The 15,509-nt window shown below is 38.5% G+C and overlaps 1 protein-coding gene and 1 pseudogene across 10 annotated transcripts in view; both read left to right on the top strand.

The window, feature by feature from the left end:
- Positions 1-15,509, top strand: part of LMNTD1 (lamin tail domain containing 1) — a 529,118-nt gene that overhangs the window by 276,428 nt on the left and 237,181 nt on the right. The gene's annotated exons all lie outside the window — the stretch shown is intronic.
- Positions 6,912-11,663, top strand: LOC125106280 (protein kinase C-binding protein NELL1-like; annotated as a pseudogene).

Genomic DNA, 15,509 nt, shown 5'->3' with positions numbered 1-15,509 from the left:
AAGTAGAGGTTGTATAAATGAACTCTGACAGAGTCTATCATTAAGTATACTAAAATAAAGAAATTGTGCCATTACAGTGAATAGTTTGCCAAAAAATTCTTTTCTAAGAGGCTGAAGGCTTGGAACATGGGCTAGAGTGATTGCATCAGCCTTTCAGAGTCATCCAGGCTTAAGATGTGCACTCGTTTATGGTTGCTCTTAATATCAAATCAGTGACATTTGGCTTCATTTGTTCCTTTGTGAATATTCCCATTGCTACCATGCTGGTCCAGCCCTTTATTATTTTGTGCCTAGAGCATTGCAATACGGTTACAATTTGTCTTTCAGACTAATTACTTTTTCACTTGCTTCATCATGGACACATGCTCATATTGGCCTTGCTAAGGTGATAGATCGCTGTAGCATCTCCCTGCTTAAAACCCATATTCTGTGTCTCAGCTCCACAAACCATGGTTTGGTCCATATTATGTTTTCCCACTCCTCAACTTGAGCTTACTGCTTAGCTACTAAATTATGCAGTCAACTAGTATTCTTAGGAGGTAGCAAGATCTATGCTATGGCTGAATATACATTGCTCCTCTCATCCCAGAGTTAATATTCTATTGGGATAGCCAGACAAGTAAGTAGGAGATAAAATACATTAGTGTATCTCCCCTCTAACATAAGGGAGAACATGGAGAATTGGGACTAAAAGCAGTGGCAAGTCATCCAGTCCTAGAGCTCCAACAAGGCTTGCTTGAGAAGATGGCATTTCGCTTGAGTCCTATAAAACAGGTAGACTACTCTGTTCATTGGCCTTGCATATGAGAAACATCCTTCAAGGCCCAGCTCAAACCTCAGACTACCAAATGTTTCCTTGCCACCTGGTTAGTACAACTGATCTCGTCTCCCCACTCTGAGCTTTTATCTCCTCCCCCCACTCTGAGCTTTTATAGCATTCACTCATTTATTCAAGCAGCAAACACTTATTGTGTCCTATTATGTACCATGAGCTGTCTAGGCCCTGAGATAGAGCAGTGAACAATTAAGTCCTTGCCCTTGGGAACCAACATTGAGATGAAGTGAAGCAGACAATATCAAGCAAAGAAATAAATGTATAATATATCAGATGTGGTAGCTTCTGTGAAGAAAAATAAAACAGGGCAAGAAACAGATAATCAGAGATTCTATTTTAGATAGTGTGAAGTCCTCCCTGCTAAAATGACATTTGATCAGAGAGATGCATAAAGTGTGGAGCACTGAGGGGAGATATTTGCAGGCTGAGGGAACATCAAGTGCAAAGGCCATGCAACCTGGGGTGGGTTTGGAATTGTAGGAACAGCACTGACTTGGTTCACTTGACTTCTCAGTGGATATCGCCTTCATTCATTACTGCCCTTTCACATGAGTCTGAGCTGTTTCTCTCAAACATGTTTTCAGTTTATGGAGGCTAAGCCCTATAACTTCAACTTCTTTATAATGTTGCTGCTCTTCCTACTCCCAAATCTGCTGCATCAGTCCAGGGTCTTGATGAGGCTATCAAGAAATGATAATTGACTAAATGTGAGCGGAGATTTATTCATGTTCTTGATGTATTATATATGTTATAAGGCACTCGTACTTTCCTTACCTGGCTGATATTAAAAGGGAACACTCCATAACCACTAAAAGTAAAGGGTGGGGGGTGAGGAGGCAGGTGCAGAAATAGAAAATATCCTCAGAGTACCAATTTCAGGAGCCTCTGAGTCTGCTTCAAGGGCAAGAACTAGAATATTTGTGGCAAGAAACACTTGTGTTTCTGCAGGTTTTAATGTAGTAGGGATGGACTGGGAACCAGAATTAGATGGACAACTCCAAAAAATCGATTTAGTGAATTGATTAAGTATTGATCAGTGACCCAGCTCAGGTCTAAAACAGCCTCAGAACCACCTTCTGAATAAGTCATATAGCAAAAGAGTTGTCCACTGATTTAACCGGTAATCTCACTGGGGAAGTGTGAAGTCCTTGGGAATAAGAAGTTAAGAAAGTTTGAAAATTCACTTAAATATTTGTCTTTTTAAAAATCAATGCTCCAGGGGCGCCTGGTTGGCTCAGTGGGTTAAAGCCTCTGCCTTCGGCTCAGGTCATGATCCCAGGGTCCTGGGATCGAGCCCCTCATCGGGCTTTCTGCTCAGCGGAGAGTCTGCTTCCTCCTCTCTCTCTCTCTCTGTCTGCCTGTCAGCCTACTTGTGATCTCTGTCTGTCAAATAAATAAAAATAAAATCTTAAAAAAAAAAAAATCAGTGCTCCAGGGGCATCTGGGTGGCTCAGTGAGTTAAAGCCTCTGCCTTCAGCTCAGGTCATGGTCTCAGGGTCCTGGGGTCGGGCCTCACATGGGGCTCTCTGCTCAGCGGGGAGCCTGCTTCCCCTTCTCTCTCTGCCTGCCTCTCTGCCTACTTGTGATCTCTCTCTGTCAAAATAAATAAAATTTTAAAAAAATCAATGCTCCAAACATCACTAAGGCAAACAAGATTAATTAAGGAACAGATGGTCTTGAAAACTCTGGATTCACTCTTACTGGAGTCTCAGGAGGTACCTGATCCAGATTTCATTACATATTTTAGGATACAGTTAGCATGTAAATTCCTTAGGTGCTGAGTTGGAATAGATCTCATGTTGTAGCATGTATGTGCTGGTGGTAGGGAAATCTGCTGGTGTTTTTGCAGGAATCAAGTAAATAACATCATACATTGTGTTCTTTGTTGGCATGTACTCACTGTTAAAAAAAAAAAAAAAAAAAAGACGTCTTAAGAATGTCCTTGACAGGACAGTGAAAAGCAGTGAAAATTTATGACATTTCAGCCCTTGACTACCTGTCTTTTAAATATTCTATACACATTAAGTACTCCTTCTGCATACCAAAGTACAATAGTTGTCCACAGGAAAAACCATTGTTTGAGTTGCAGGCTTAGTAACACTTTTACTTAAAAGGATGTCTACAAACCATCATTTTATCAAAAATGAAATGAATGAAGTGGGGAGTGTGGCGCCTGGGTGGCTCCGTCCCTTCTGTCTGCCTTGCAGTCAGGACATGATCTCAGGGTTCTGGGATGGAGCTCAGCTTCAGACTCTCTGCTCAGCAGGGAGTCTCCTACTCCCTCTCCCTCTGCCCCTCCCCCTACCGTGCTTGCTCTCTCTCTCTCTCTCTATCTCAAATAAATAAATAAAATCTTTACAAAAAATGAATAAAGTGGGTATGTCACTTTAAGGAACGTGATTGTTATTAAGTGCTAAAATAACATGAAGCTTTCAAATGAAATTTCAAATTTTGGAAAAGTTTGTATCTACCACTGTAAGCTTAAAGCTTCCCCCAGCTTAAAAGGGACTTTCAGGATGAGATTTACATTTATTACGTGGATATTAACAAATGTGATGTTTTGATATTGCTTAATGAAATGTGTCAACATTTGGAAGATATGCATCACTCAGTGAACCTGTAATTTTCATGATCAATGCATGTTGTTATAAAGCATGCATGTGTAAACAATCCATTCAAAATATAACATACATCAGTGAATGTTAATGTAACACAGTGCAAAAAGTTCATTGATAGGTTTCTGATTCCACATTGTAATAACCATTAATAACTTGTCAGGTTTTGGTGTCATATCAAAAAATAAAATCCACAATTATCTGAAAGGCCACTAAAACACTCTTTCTTTTTCTAACTACACACCTGTGTGAGGTCATATTTTCTTTATATACTTCAACCAAAGCAACACATGGCAAAAATAGAATGCCAGAAGCAGATATGTGGATCCAACTATCTTTAGTTAATCCAAATACCAGAAATATTTATAAAAATGTGTAAAAATGATTCCCTTCTTGCTAGATTTTTCTGTCTTGGAAAATATAATTATTTTTCATTAAAAATGGGTTATTTATATAAACATGTAATAAGGTTGTCCCTGTTATTTTTAAATTATTAAGTATTTAAATATTTTCTGTCTTAATTTCTAATATGATAAATATCAATAGACATAAATCGGTACAGACATATCTCTTTAGGTTGTCAACTCTGTTTAGAGTCCTTAATAATTTATACACCATGAAATATCCTGAGCCCCAAATGTGGGAGAACTGCTGCTTCAAGGGTTAATGATTATTGTATAATAAAATAATGAGTATCAGCAACACAGAAAACAGTCTCATTTTCTCTTGTTGGCATGAATGCCTACCTAGATAAGAGGACTCTGTACACGCATGCATAAACAGATAAATGCTTTCTCCTCGCCTCAGACCTTGGGGCCAGGGAATTGAGTTAATTACAAATCTCAGTCTGTGATTAATGGTCCCTCTAAAGCTCTGCTCCTCTCTTATTTAAACTCTTCTAATGTGTTTGCTATGTATCCATTTTTGGTTTTGTGTATGTACTCATAAGACACATATCATGGCTTTATATTGCGTGTATTTTTAGATTTACATAAATGGTACTGTGATATATATAGATACTTATATCTACATATAGTTTTCTTTTTTTTATCTTAGCATTGCATTTTAAAGATCTAGCCTTGCTATCACATGCTAGTAAGAAAAGCCAGACATACAAATCATCTGACTTGTGGTATATTTTTCTCATCATATACAGCTAGAGATTTTATGCTGGCATTTGAAATTTTTACCAAACAAACATAAAAAAAAATCACCTCTAAGCTATAAAATTCATACAACCAAATACAAAATGACTTTACTATTTGCTCTCAAAGTCCATGCCATCGAACAGCTTTTGTTGGTGGTCTCTGTGGGCCTTATGCTTGTTCACACCATTAGGGCTCCTTATAAACATGAGATAGACTGCAGAACTTCATTTTGTCTCCCCCACTGTGTGCTCTTAGGCAAATTACTTAACCTCTCTTTCAGTGTTAAAGTGGGGTTAATAATAGCACCTGCTTTATGATGTTATGTATGAGTTAAATGAATTAATATTTGTGAAGTTTTGAGAAGGGTACCCAGAACACAGGAAGTATTATATAAGTATTGGTGAAGTGAAATGAAATGAATGAAAAGAATATGCCGTCTGAGAGCATCTAACTTGTTCCTATGAATCTTAATGTGCTTTTCCCATTTGAGCATTTCTCCCCTTTATCTTTTTGAGGAAAGTGACTTGGTAATAAAACATCTCTGAGTGATTATAGATAGAGGTAGGAGGATCTTACTCTGTTATTTTATAGGCATTCAGTTTTCATGCCATCTAAAGAAATTTTGAAAACCCCAAGAATGACATCATATCCTTTAAAACTTTATACAAGAGTTCTAAGTAATGATTAGAATAAGAATCAGAATCAGAATAAGAATCAGGAGCAGAGATTCATTGGTCAAAAAGATTCATGTATGTTCAGAATAAGAAAATGAAAGGACTGAATATTTCACGTCAAATACAGTAAGTTACCAAGCTCTTTAGGGACCACAAAGGTATCTTCTTTCATCCCTCAAGATTTCTATGACCGCATCATTCCTGGCCGTAGAAAACAAAATTCCCAGCTCCAGGAGCTGTGAAGTCAGAGCAAATACAACAGCCTTTAGGTGCTCTCTATGACCAAGTAATTCCTGGCAAGAGGCATTGCATTTTTCATTGCTTTTATCCTTATCATTGACGATGATGTCATTTTGGAAGCACTAACTGAATATCAGAAAAAGATAAGCATTTTTCATGGGATCTGATGAAATCTTTCAAATAAAAGGCCAGCAATGGGATGAATTTCTTAATTTGAGAAGCAGGCTAAATTTCATTGTTTCAGACTGTTTTCCATTATAGGCCATTGCTAACTTTTTTCCAAGAGTGCTTGCAGTCACTTACTTTTCAGATCGGGTGCCCTGGAATAAAGCCAGATTAACTCTGAGCTGTGAATTTTACAAACGCTCTTGTTTAACCTATAATCGATTTAAATAGAGCCATTCTACAAAATGCAAACATGGTAATTGGTGCAATTTTATTTTTTTGCCTGAAACAGCATACAAGAATATGCTGGCTTTGACTTTCTGGATCTTAGCACAGCCAGAAGTCTGGCAGAATAATCACTGAAGTTCAAATTAGAGCCCCAGATGGAAACACAAACAGGGGCCACCACTGTGCCTTTTTCATGCTTCGGAGCTCAGTTCTGGACAGAAATATGTTTCTAGTTAAAATGTAATCATTTCCAATTCCTTCTGATCACTGGATCATATTGGAAAGAAACAGCCTGAGGACTACAATTGCTTTTAATTACCACTGAAAGTTGATTGAAATTTTCATTTCCTTTCCATACATTTTTATTTTTATAGAACAAACAAGAATAAAATAAAGATATGGCCTCTTTATACTTTAAGTGTATTTTGAGAAAGATCTTTGTTTAACATTACCCTCTTTGAATTAGAATTTCTTTGTCAGGATTGGATTATCCCAGCTTTCCTTTACCATGGATTGCCAAAAGAGCCAAGTCAGTTTATTATTCTTGAATGGTCAGGTTTAAAATCCAAATGTTTTTTGTTTTTTGCTTTTGTTTTTTGTTTTAATTCAGTAAGACTGAAGAGAGTTAATATGCTTCTCTGATTAAAGAATTTAAAACTGTAAGATACTTTGGTGAAGGTTTTCTTCCAGCCCCACCATGCTTCTACCTCCTCACACAATTTTTAAAATGAATGTATATACCAAGATTATTGAGAGAGACAAGGTAAAAAAACAAATGAATCAAAAAGCCAAAAAATACCTTCTCTCACAATAAAGCTTTATGGAATATTCAATATTTGAAATTTTATATTAGTTTTAATCTTCATATATTATTGAAATGCTATAAATAACTATTCTTCTTTTTAGCTGGGACCTAAAACATGTATCATAAAACCCACCTAAAAATTTTGGGTGATTAGTGGCCCCCAAATTCTGCTTAAAATAAAAGTGAGTGGCAAATAGAAAGATGTTGCATGGCCTCACGTGGTTTGTTCTGCACTGTTTCAAATTCCGAACAACCTGCATGGTGAAGTAAATGTACTTTTTATGCCTTTCTGATTATTTCAAGGTTTGTATCACAGATTAAAGAAAACTGTCTTAGGAAATTGATTCTACTGTAGAAATATCTGATCTCTAAAATGAATCCCATATTTGGGTTTCCCATGGAGACACTGGAAGTGGAGGAATTTATGTGTATATCCAGTAAGAGTTCATAAAGCAGTATGTTTAATCAATTCACAAAATGTTATTAAAAGTCTAAGCTGCGGAGTCCAAGATACCTAGGTGGTTCAGATCCATCTTACTAATTCTGTGACCTTGGACAAATAACTCAACCTCTCTCTACTTAAATTTTCTTGCCTGATAAATAGCTAATTATAAGCCCTCCCTCAAGAGTTCTGGAGAGAATTAAATCTGATAAAATGAAGCATTTGGCACAATACCAGAAACATTGTTCTGGATAACAATTACAGTTGTTATGCTTAAGTATAGGGCAGTACACAAAAGAAGAATACACTACTGGCCCTGCCTTCAGAAATATTATTTTCTCACTGAGGTTTTGATATGTGTACATGAAAAGTTGTATCTATTGCAAATCAGATTATAAGTCAATGAATCAAATAAAAGCTTTAGTACTTGAGAGAGGAAGAAATTGCTCTGGAATGCAGTTGTCTTATAAGGTTTAATGGGGAAGAGAGGCTTTGAGCCGGACTGCAAATGAAATGTAAAATTCAGATATTGAGAAATGAGGTGTAGTTTATTTCAAATATGAACAATGGAGGGAAAATAGTCACTTGCGTGGCATTTTGTGGGATAGCTCCAGACCAGTGAATATGTGCATTTGGCTAGAGTGGAAGGTCATTCTTGTCAGAGACAGTGTTGAGACGATGTGGAAAGTAGATTATGGATGTCTTTAAAGGCCCTGGAGTTTTTTGAGTAGGGGAATGAGAGTGAGATGTTAACAGTTGAGGAAGATTTATTTGGTTTCTTCTTGTTAGATGAGCTCAGGAAGGGTCAGAGGGAGGAAGGACCGTGGATCAAGAGAAAATTTATGTGAGGAACAGTATGGAGTTTCATGAGATTGGAAAGAGAAGATAATGACAACACGAAGTTAGATAATGTAGTTTACAACCATCACCTAGTTTAATCCTCTCAATGGTCCTAAGAATATAGCTAGACAGTGAAAATGATATAAGTTGAAGTCTAGTTTTCTGATTCTAGAACTCAGGCACTTAACCATTGTGCCATTATACCTGCTCCATATGAGAAAATAGGTGCCTAGAAGGTCATGCATTATTTCCCTTGCAAGATAGAGTTTCTTTTTAGATCAAACCCTAGCTTGATCAATATTGTAGAAATAAAGAAAATCAACCAAATGAAAAAAAGCAAAGCTGGGAAAACTTCAGAGTGGACAAAAGGAAAATGTTCGGGTGTGTCCTGATTGGAGGTTGTTGGCATGCAGAAGCTGCAGACCGGCTAACTAGAAGCAGGGCATCTTACTTGATTTATTAGGGTCTGTACTTGACTTTCTCTGCTTGATCCTAAATTAGAAGTGGGGACAAAAATCAGGGAAGCTGTTAGTTATTGATCAAGTCCTGACTATTTTGGGCTGATTGTTACAAAAGTTATTGTTTAGCTTCCTGAATTATCACTAGAGATAGCAATCTGGCTTCCTATAAGTCTGACTTAAAGTTGGCTGGCTTCCTGGGTTGTTTACTGAACATAGAGTGGTTGGTTTCCTGGGCAGTTTGCTATAGCTGTGAGTCCAAGTTCTATTTTACATACGGTCTATCAATTTTTCATTTGTATATTCAGCTTCTCAGTACCTTTTCAGGGCTTAGTTGCCTTTGAACTCCCCAAGTACTTTCTGATTCTGGTTATAAATGCTAGAAATCTAGTTGAAATTTTATTTGGGAGTACAAAATTAAAATTGAGTATCTGAGGCTTATAGACATACAATATTTTATCGCAGAGCCAATAATATGCCTAATCTACATGTGCCTGGTTTTATATTTCGACTCAGCTTCATGCCCACCCTCTTTCTAAATTCTCCCTTCAGTTGCAGGGGAGGATCCTGGGAACTACATTTGTCAGAATCCCTAGCCAGCAGGTTTTAGGTAGGATTCTCCAATGAGGATTTTTCTTTGAAATATAAAATGGAAAAAAATTCTATTATTCCTCAGTGATAGTCATGGGCAGGCAGGTAGTGATTGGGAGATGGTTACTGTAAAGTTTTACCAGTGACTTCCACACATCCTCCCTTCTGAGAAACACTCACTTGGGTGAAACAGCTAAGGTCAATGGAGATGGCCTTCCCAATATCCTTGCACTTCTAAATTTCCTGAAAGTTTGCAGGGGCTTCTTTGACATTTGTTCTCCTAGTCCCTCAGATGGTTTGGTAAGTCTTTAATTCCCAGGGTTAAACCCCATTTTGTTCAAAATACCTACAGTGATTTTTGTTCTTCTGACTGACCCTGAGGAATGATCAGGCATTCTATCAAAACTAGGGATGTACACATTCTCTGAGAATGTTCTGGATGAAACTGGAACCTATTGTCAAATAGCGAAGACAAAAGAGAGGCACAGCCTGAAGATAGAAACAGATAGACAGTTTAACATGCTACACTGCTGACTTTGAAGGTATAGGAAATGGGCAAGAACCGAAGAAACCTGGGGAAGGCAAGATATACAAAGAGAGATCCATGCAGTCCCTCATGTAGTAAGAAATTAATTCAGCTGTTCTGGAATAAGAGCTGTTCTTCTTGGCCACTGTATAGCAGAAAGCATTGACTTTAGGATTGGTACTGTCTATTTGAGAACTGGAACACAGCCATTTTGAACTGGAGAGCAATGGTCTGAGGGATGAAATCCAATAACACTATGTACATAACGGGAATCCCAGGACTGAAGCACTTCCATACTGGATGGTAGATGGACAGTTGAAACAAGGTCACATTGGTCAGTGAAACCAAAAGCGTGCCTTATTCAAAGAACTCATCCAAGATGGGAATATCATCTTTATGCCAAATGAATACATAACATAATGTCTGAACTGGAATCACATTCATCCAACTTGCAGTGATTTCTTAAGCTTGGTACAAGGAGTCACAGACTTTCAGGAACTTTTGGCCAAGATGCGTACAAAACTAAATTATGCAGTGATGAGAGTCAGTTGGAAGACTGTCATAGCAAGATCTGCCAGGTGAGTCAACTTTTCTGCAGAGACCAAGTCTCTTGGGTTGATGGTAATCACTGCAGGAACTGAATGCGCCGAATGGTGCTGTGGAGGGCCAAAGGACATCCTATCCCTCTCTCAGTTGCTCCCAAGACTCCCTCCCCATGTATATTGCCGGCCAGTGCTGTAAAGTCTGCTGACCAAAATGCATCTATACAGGAAAAGTCCTTGTAGAAGGCCAATGGATCTTTACTTAGAGCTGCTGGGAATGCTGAGGTGGAGTTTTAATAAAAGTTACAGAAGCATGCGCTCCTTTGAACTGCTCAGAAAAGGGTCACATGCGGTAGAGGTTATAACTTTTGTGTAGACAGAGCTAAATGTGGTGAAAACTTACAATGCAAAAACTAGAATACAAAAGCCACTTGTGAGTGCAAGAAGAGTAACATCTGTGCCCAGAGAGACTCTGCCTGCCATGAGAATATTGATGACTATGCCCCTAAAATGCATTACTGCCATGCCAATACTCTATGTGTCATCTTGCCTGGGTTACACCACTGTGACTGTGTCCCAGGATACATATTTGTAGATGACTTCTCCTGTACAAAATGGGATGAATGTGGCCACAGGCAGCACACCTGTGATGGGAATGTCATCTGCACCAATACTGTCCAGAGACATAGCTGCCCCTACAAACTGGGCTAAGTGGGGAACAAGACCATTTGCAGAGTATTCTGCCAAGAGCATAGCAGATATGGAATATCATGGCTCCTAACAAATGCATTTGTCCTCTGGATTCAAAGGAAGCCACTGCAAGAAAGATATTGATGAATGTACAGGAGGAATCGTTGAGTGCCACAATCATCCCTGGTGTGTTAACCTGCCAGGCTTGTACCACTGTGAGTGCAGAAGCAGTTTTTAGGATGATGGAGTCCTGAATTAACACTGATGAATGTGCCTTAAGAACCCATACCTGTTGGAGTGATTCCCCTGGCCTCCATCAACCTGGCAAGCGAATTCGATTTTCTCTATCTGGGCTCTCCTGCTCTGGTGATTGACCCAATGGAGAAGTGCAGTGCAATAGGCAGGTGTTCTCTCTGTTCCCTCGAGAACCAAAAGATAATCAGCCAACAGATAGCTTGTCATTGCTGGAATCGAAATGCTTATCCAAAGTGTGACACCAGGGCCACAAGTCAATATTTAGATCTAAATGGACACAAGCTCTATCAAAGTGGAGACAACTGGACTCACAGCTGCCAGCAGTGCCAGTGTCTGGAAGGAGAGGTAGACTACTGACCACTTGCTCCAATTTCAGCTGTGAATACACAGCCATCTTGGGAAGGCATTGCTCTCCCCACTGTGTCAGTGACCCAGCTGATAACATGACCTGTGACATCAGAAAAACTTGCCTGGACAGCTGTGGCATTTAAAGACATAGCAGCTCAGTGTGAACATGGCTGGATATCCTTGTACAACCAGCAAATGTAAGGATGGAATTTTGGAGTGTTTTCTGTGGATTTGGAGTGTTTTCATAATTTAAGTGTTTAAAATGGATTCATCATCACGGGAGGAAAAATGGACAAAATGACCATCTAATATAATGAACAGGAGTTGGTGTTTTTTACTACAGACAGTTATCAAAGTCTGCACTGAGAAAGGGGTTTTGGGAATGCATTCTGGACCTATCATTTTGTTCATTAATGCTAACATAGTCTAGATGACCTACAGTGCAGTGCATTCAAGTATTTGGTTGTTAGAAGTTTCCCATGTTGTAAATCATTTTTCCCTTTTCAGACCATTTGCAAATACATTTAAATGACCTCACGGTAAATGTTATTTTTGGTTTATTTTGTGTACAAACATAATAGAGACTCAAGATCCTTTTATTTATTTTTTCTGGACTTTTGGATCAAATTCTACAAATAAAACTGCCTATTGTGATTTTTGTCACCCCAAACAAATAAGACAAAAAAACAAAAAAACAATTGTGAGAAAAAGAGTAAATATTACACGTCAACATATATTAGACTTAACTTCTTCTTCTTTGTTGTTATTGTTGTTTTAAGAGGTTGTTTTGTTTTTGTTTTTGTTTTTGTTTTAAGATTTTACTTATTTACTTGACAGAGAAATCACAAGTAGGGAGAGAAGCATGCAGAGGGATAGGGGAAGCAGGCTCCTTGCTGAACAGAGAACCTGATGTGGGGCTCCATCCCAGGACCCTGAGAACATGAACTGAGCCAAAGGCAGAGGCTTAACCCACTGAGCCACCCGGGCACTCCATTGTTGTTGTTTTAAGATTTATTTATTTGAGAGATAGAGAGAGCAGTGGTGAGGGGCAGAGGGAGACGGAAAGAGATAATCCGAGAATCTCAAGCTGACTTCCCACCAAGCAGGATCCTGACGTGGGGCTTGATCCCACAACCCTGAGATCATGATCTCAACCAGTCAAGAGACAGACACTTGACCTACCCACCCACCCCCAGACTTAACGTCTTTTTTTTTTAGATTTTTAAAAATTAATTATTTTTATTAACATATAATGTATTATGTGCCCCAGGGGTACAGGTTTGTGAATCATCAGGCTTACACATTTCACAGCACTCACCATATCACATACCCTCCCCAATGTCCATAACCCAACCACCCTCTCCATACCCCCCCAGCAACCCTCAGTTTGTTTTGGGAGATTAAGAGTCTCTTATGGTTTGTCTGCCTCCCGATCCCATCTTGTTTCATTTTTTCCTTCCCTACCCACCAAAACCCCCATTATGCCTCTCAAATTCCTTACATTAAGGAGTTCATATGATAGTTGTCTTTCTCTGATCGACTTATTTCGTTCAGCATAGTACCCTCTAGCTCCATCCACTTCATTGTAAATGGCAAGATTTCATTTCTTTTGATGGATACATAGTATTCCATTGTGTATATATACCACATCTCGGTTATCCATTCATCTGTTGATGGACATCTAGGTTCTTTCCATAGTTTGGCTATTGTGGACATTGCTGCTGTAAACATTCGGGTGCATGTGCCCCTTTGGATCACTACATTTGTATCTTTAGGGTAAATACCAGGTACTGCAATTGCTGGGTCATAGGGTAGCTCTATTTTCAACTTTTTGAGGAAACTCCATGCTGTTTTCCAGAGTGGCTGCACCAGCTGGCATTCCCACCAACAGTGTTGAAGGGTTCCCCTTTCTCCGCATCCTCGCCAACATCTATCATTTCCTGAATGGTTAATTTTAGCCATTCTGACTGGTGTGAGGTGATATCTCATTGTGGTTTTGATTTGTATTTCCCTGATACCAAGTGATGTGGAGCACTTTTTCATGTTCTGTGGACCATCTGGATGTCTTCTTTGCAGAAATGTCTGTTCATGTCCTCTGCCCATTTCTTGATTGGATTCTTTGTTCTTTGGGTGTTGAGTTTGCTAAGTTCTTTATAGATTTTGGACACTAGCCCTTTATCTGATATGTTGTTTGCAAATATCTTCTCCCATTCTGTCACTTGTCTTTTGGTTTTATTGACTGTTTCCTTTGCTGTGCAAAAGCTTTTGATCTTGATGAAGCCCCAATAGTTCATTTGCTAACCTTGCCTTTGGCGATGTTTCTAGGAAGAAGTTGCTGCGGCTGAGGTCTAAGAGGTTGCTGCCTGTGTTCTTCTCAAAGATTTTGATGGATTCTTGTCTCACACTGAGGTCTTTCATTCATTTTGAGTCTATTTTTGTGTGCGGTATAAGGAAATGGTCCAGTTTTATTTTTCTGCATGTGGCTGTCCAGTTTTCCCAACGGCATTTGTTAAAGAGACTGTCGTTTTTCCATTGGACTTTCCTTCCTGCTTTGTTGAAGATTAGTTGACCATAGAGTTGAGGGTCTATTTCTGGGCTCTCTATTCTGTTCCATTGATCTATGTGTCTGTTTTTGTGCCAGTACCATACTGTCTTGATGATGGCAGCTTTGTAATAGAGCTTGAAGTCTAGAATTGTGATGCCACCAACTTTGGCTTTCTTTTTCAACATTCCTCTGGCTATTTGGGTCTTTTCTGGTTCCATATAAATTTTATGATAATTTGTCCCATTTGTTTGAAAAAAAAAATTGATGGAATTTTGATAGGAATTGCATTAAATGTATAGATTGCATTATATAGCATAGACATTTTCATAATATTTGTTCTTCCAATCCATGAGCATGGAACGCTTTTCCATTTCTTTGTGTCTTCCTCAGTTTCTTTCATGAGTACTTCATAATTTTCTGAACAGATTCTTTGCCTCCTTGGTTAGGTTTATTCCTAGGTATCTTATGGTTTTGGGTGTAACTGTAATGGGATTGACTCCCTTCATTTCTCTTTGTTCTGTCTTGCTGTTGGTATACAGAAATGCAACTGATTTCTGTGCATTTATTTTATATCCTGACCATTTACTGAATTCCTATATGAGTTCTAGCAGTTTTGGAGTGGAGTCTTTTGGGTTTTCCACATAAAGTATCATATCATTGGCAATGAGTGAGAGTTTGACTTCTTTGCCAATTCAGATGCATTTTATTTCTTTTTGTTGACTAATTGCTGAGGCTAGGACTTCTAGTACTATGTTGAATAGCAGTGGTGATAGTGGACATCCCTGCCATGTTCCTGATCTTAGCAGAAAAGCTCTCAGTTTTTCCCCATTGAGAATGATATTTGCCATGGGTTTTTCATAGATGGCTTTGATAATATTGAGGTATGTACCCTCTATCCCTACATTTTGAAGAGTTTTGATCAAGATGGGGTGCTGTACTTTGTCAAATGCTTTTTCAGATCTATTGAGAGTATCATACAGTTCTTATTCTTTCTTTTATTAATGTATTGTATCACATTGATTGATTTGCAGATGTTGAACCAACCTTGCAGCCTGGAATAAATCCCAGTTGGTTGTGGTGAATAATCCTTTTAATATACTGTTGGATCCTATTGGCTAGTATTTTGGTGAGAATTTTTGCATCTGTGTTCATCAAGGATATTGGTCTGTAATTCTCCTTTTTGATGGGGTCTTTGTCTGGTTTGGGATCAAGGTACGGCTGGCCTCATAAAATGAGTTTGGAAGTTTTCCTTCCATTTCTAATTTTTGGAACATAAAATGAGTTTGGAACTTTTCCTTTCATTTCTAATTTCTAATTCCTTCCATTTCTAAATTTTGGAGAATAGGTATTAATTTTTCTTTAAATGTTTGGAAGAATTCTGCTGGGAAGCCATCTGGGCCTGGGCTCTTGTTTTTTGGGAGATTTTTGATGACTGCTTCAATCTCCTTACTGATTATGGGTCTGTTCAGGTTTTCTATTTCTTCCTGGTTCAGTTTTGGTAGTTTATCTGTCTCTAGGAATGCATTCATTTCTTCCAGATTGTCAAATTTGCTGGCTTATAG

Source organism: Lutra lutra, chromosome 8 (genome assembly GCF_902655055.1).
Source record: "Lutra lutra chromosome 8, mLutLut1.2, whole genome shotgun sequence".
NCBI classification, from domain to species: domain Eukaryota; kingdom Metazoa; phylum Chordata; class Mammalia; order Carnivora; family Mustelidae; genus Lutra; species Lutra lutra.
The sequence above is the reverse complement of the archived record's forward strand: the minus strand, read 5'-3'. Positions and strand labels throughout refer to the sequence as shown.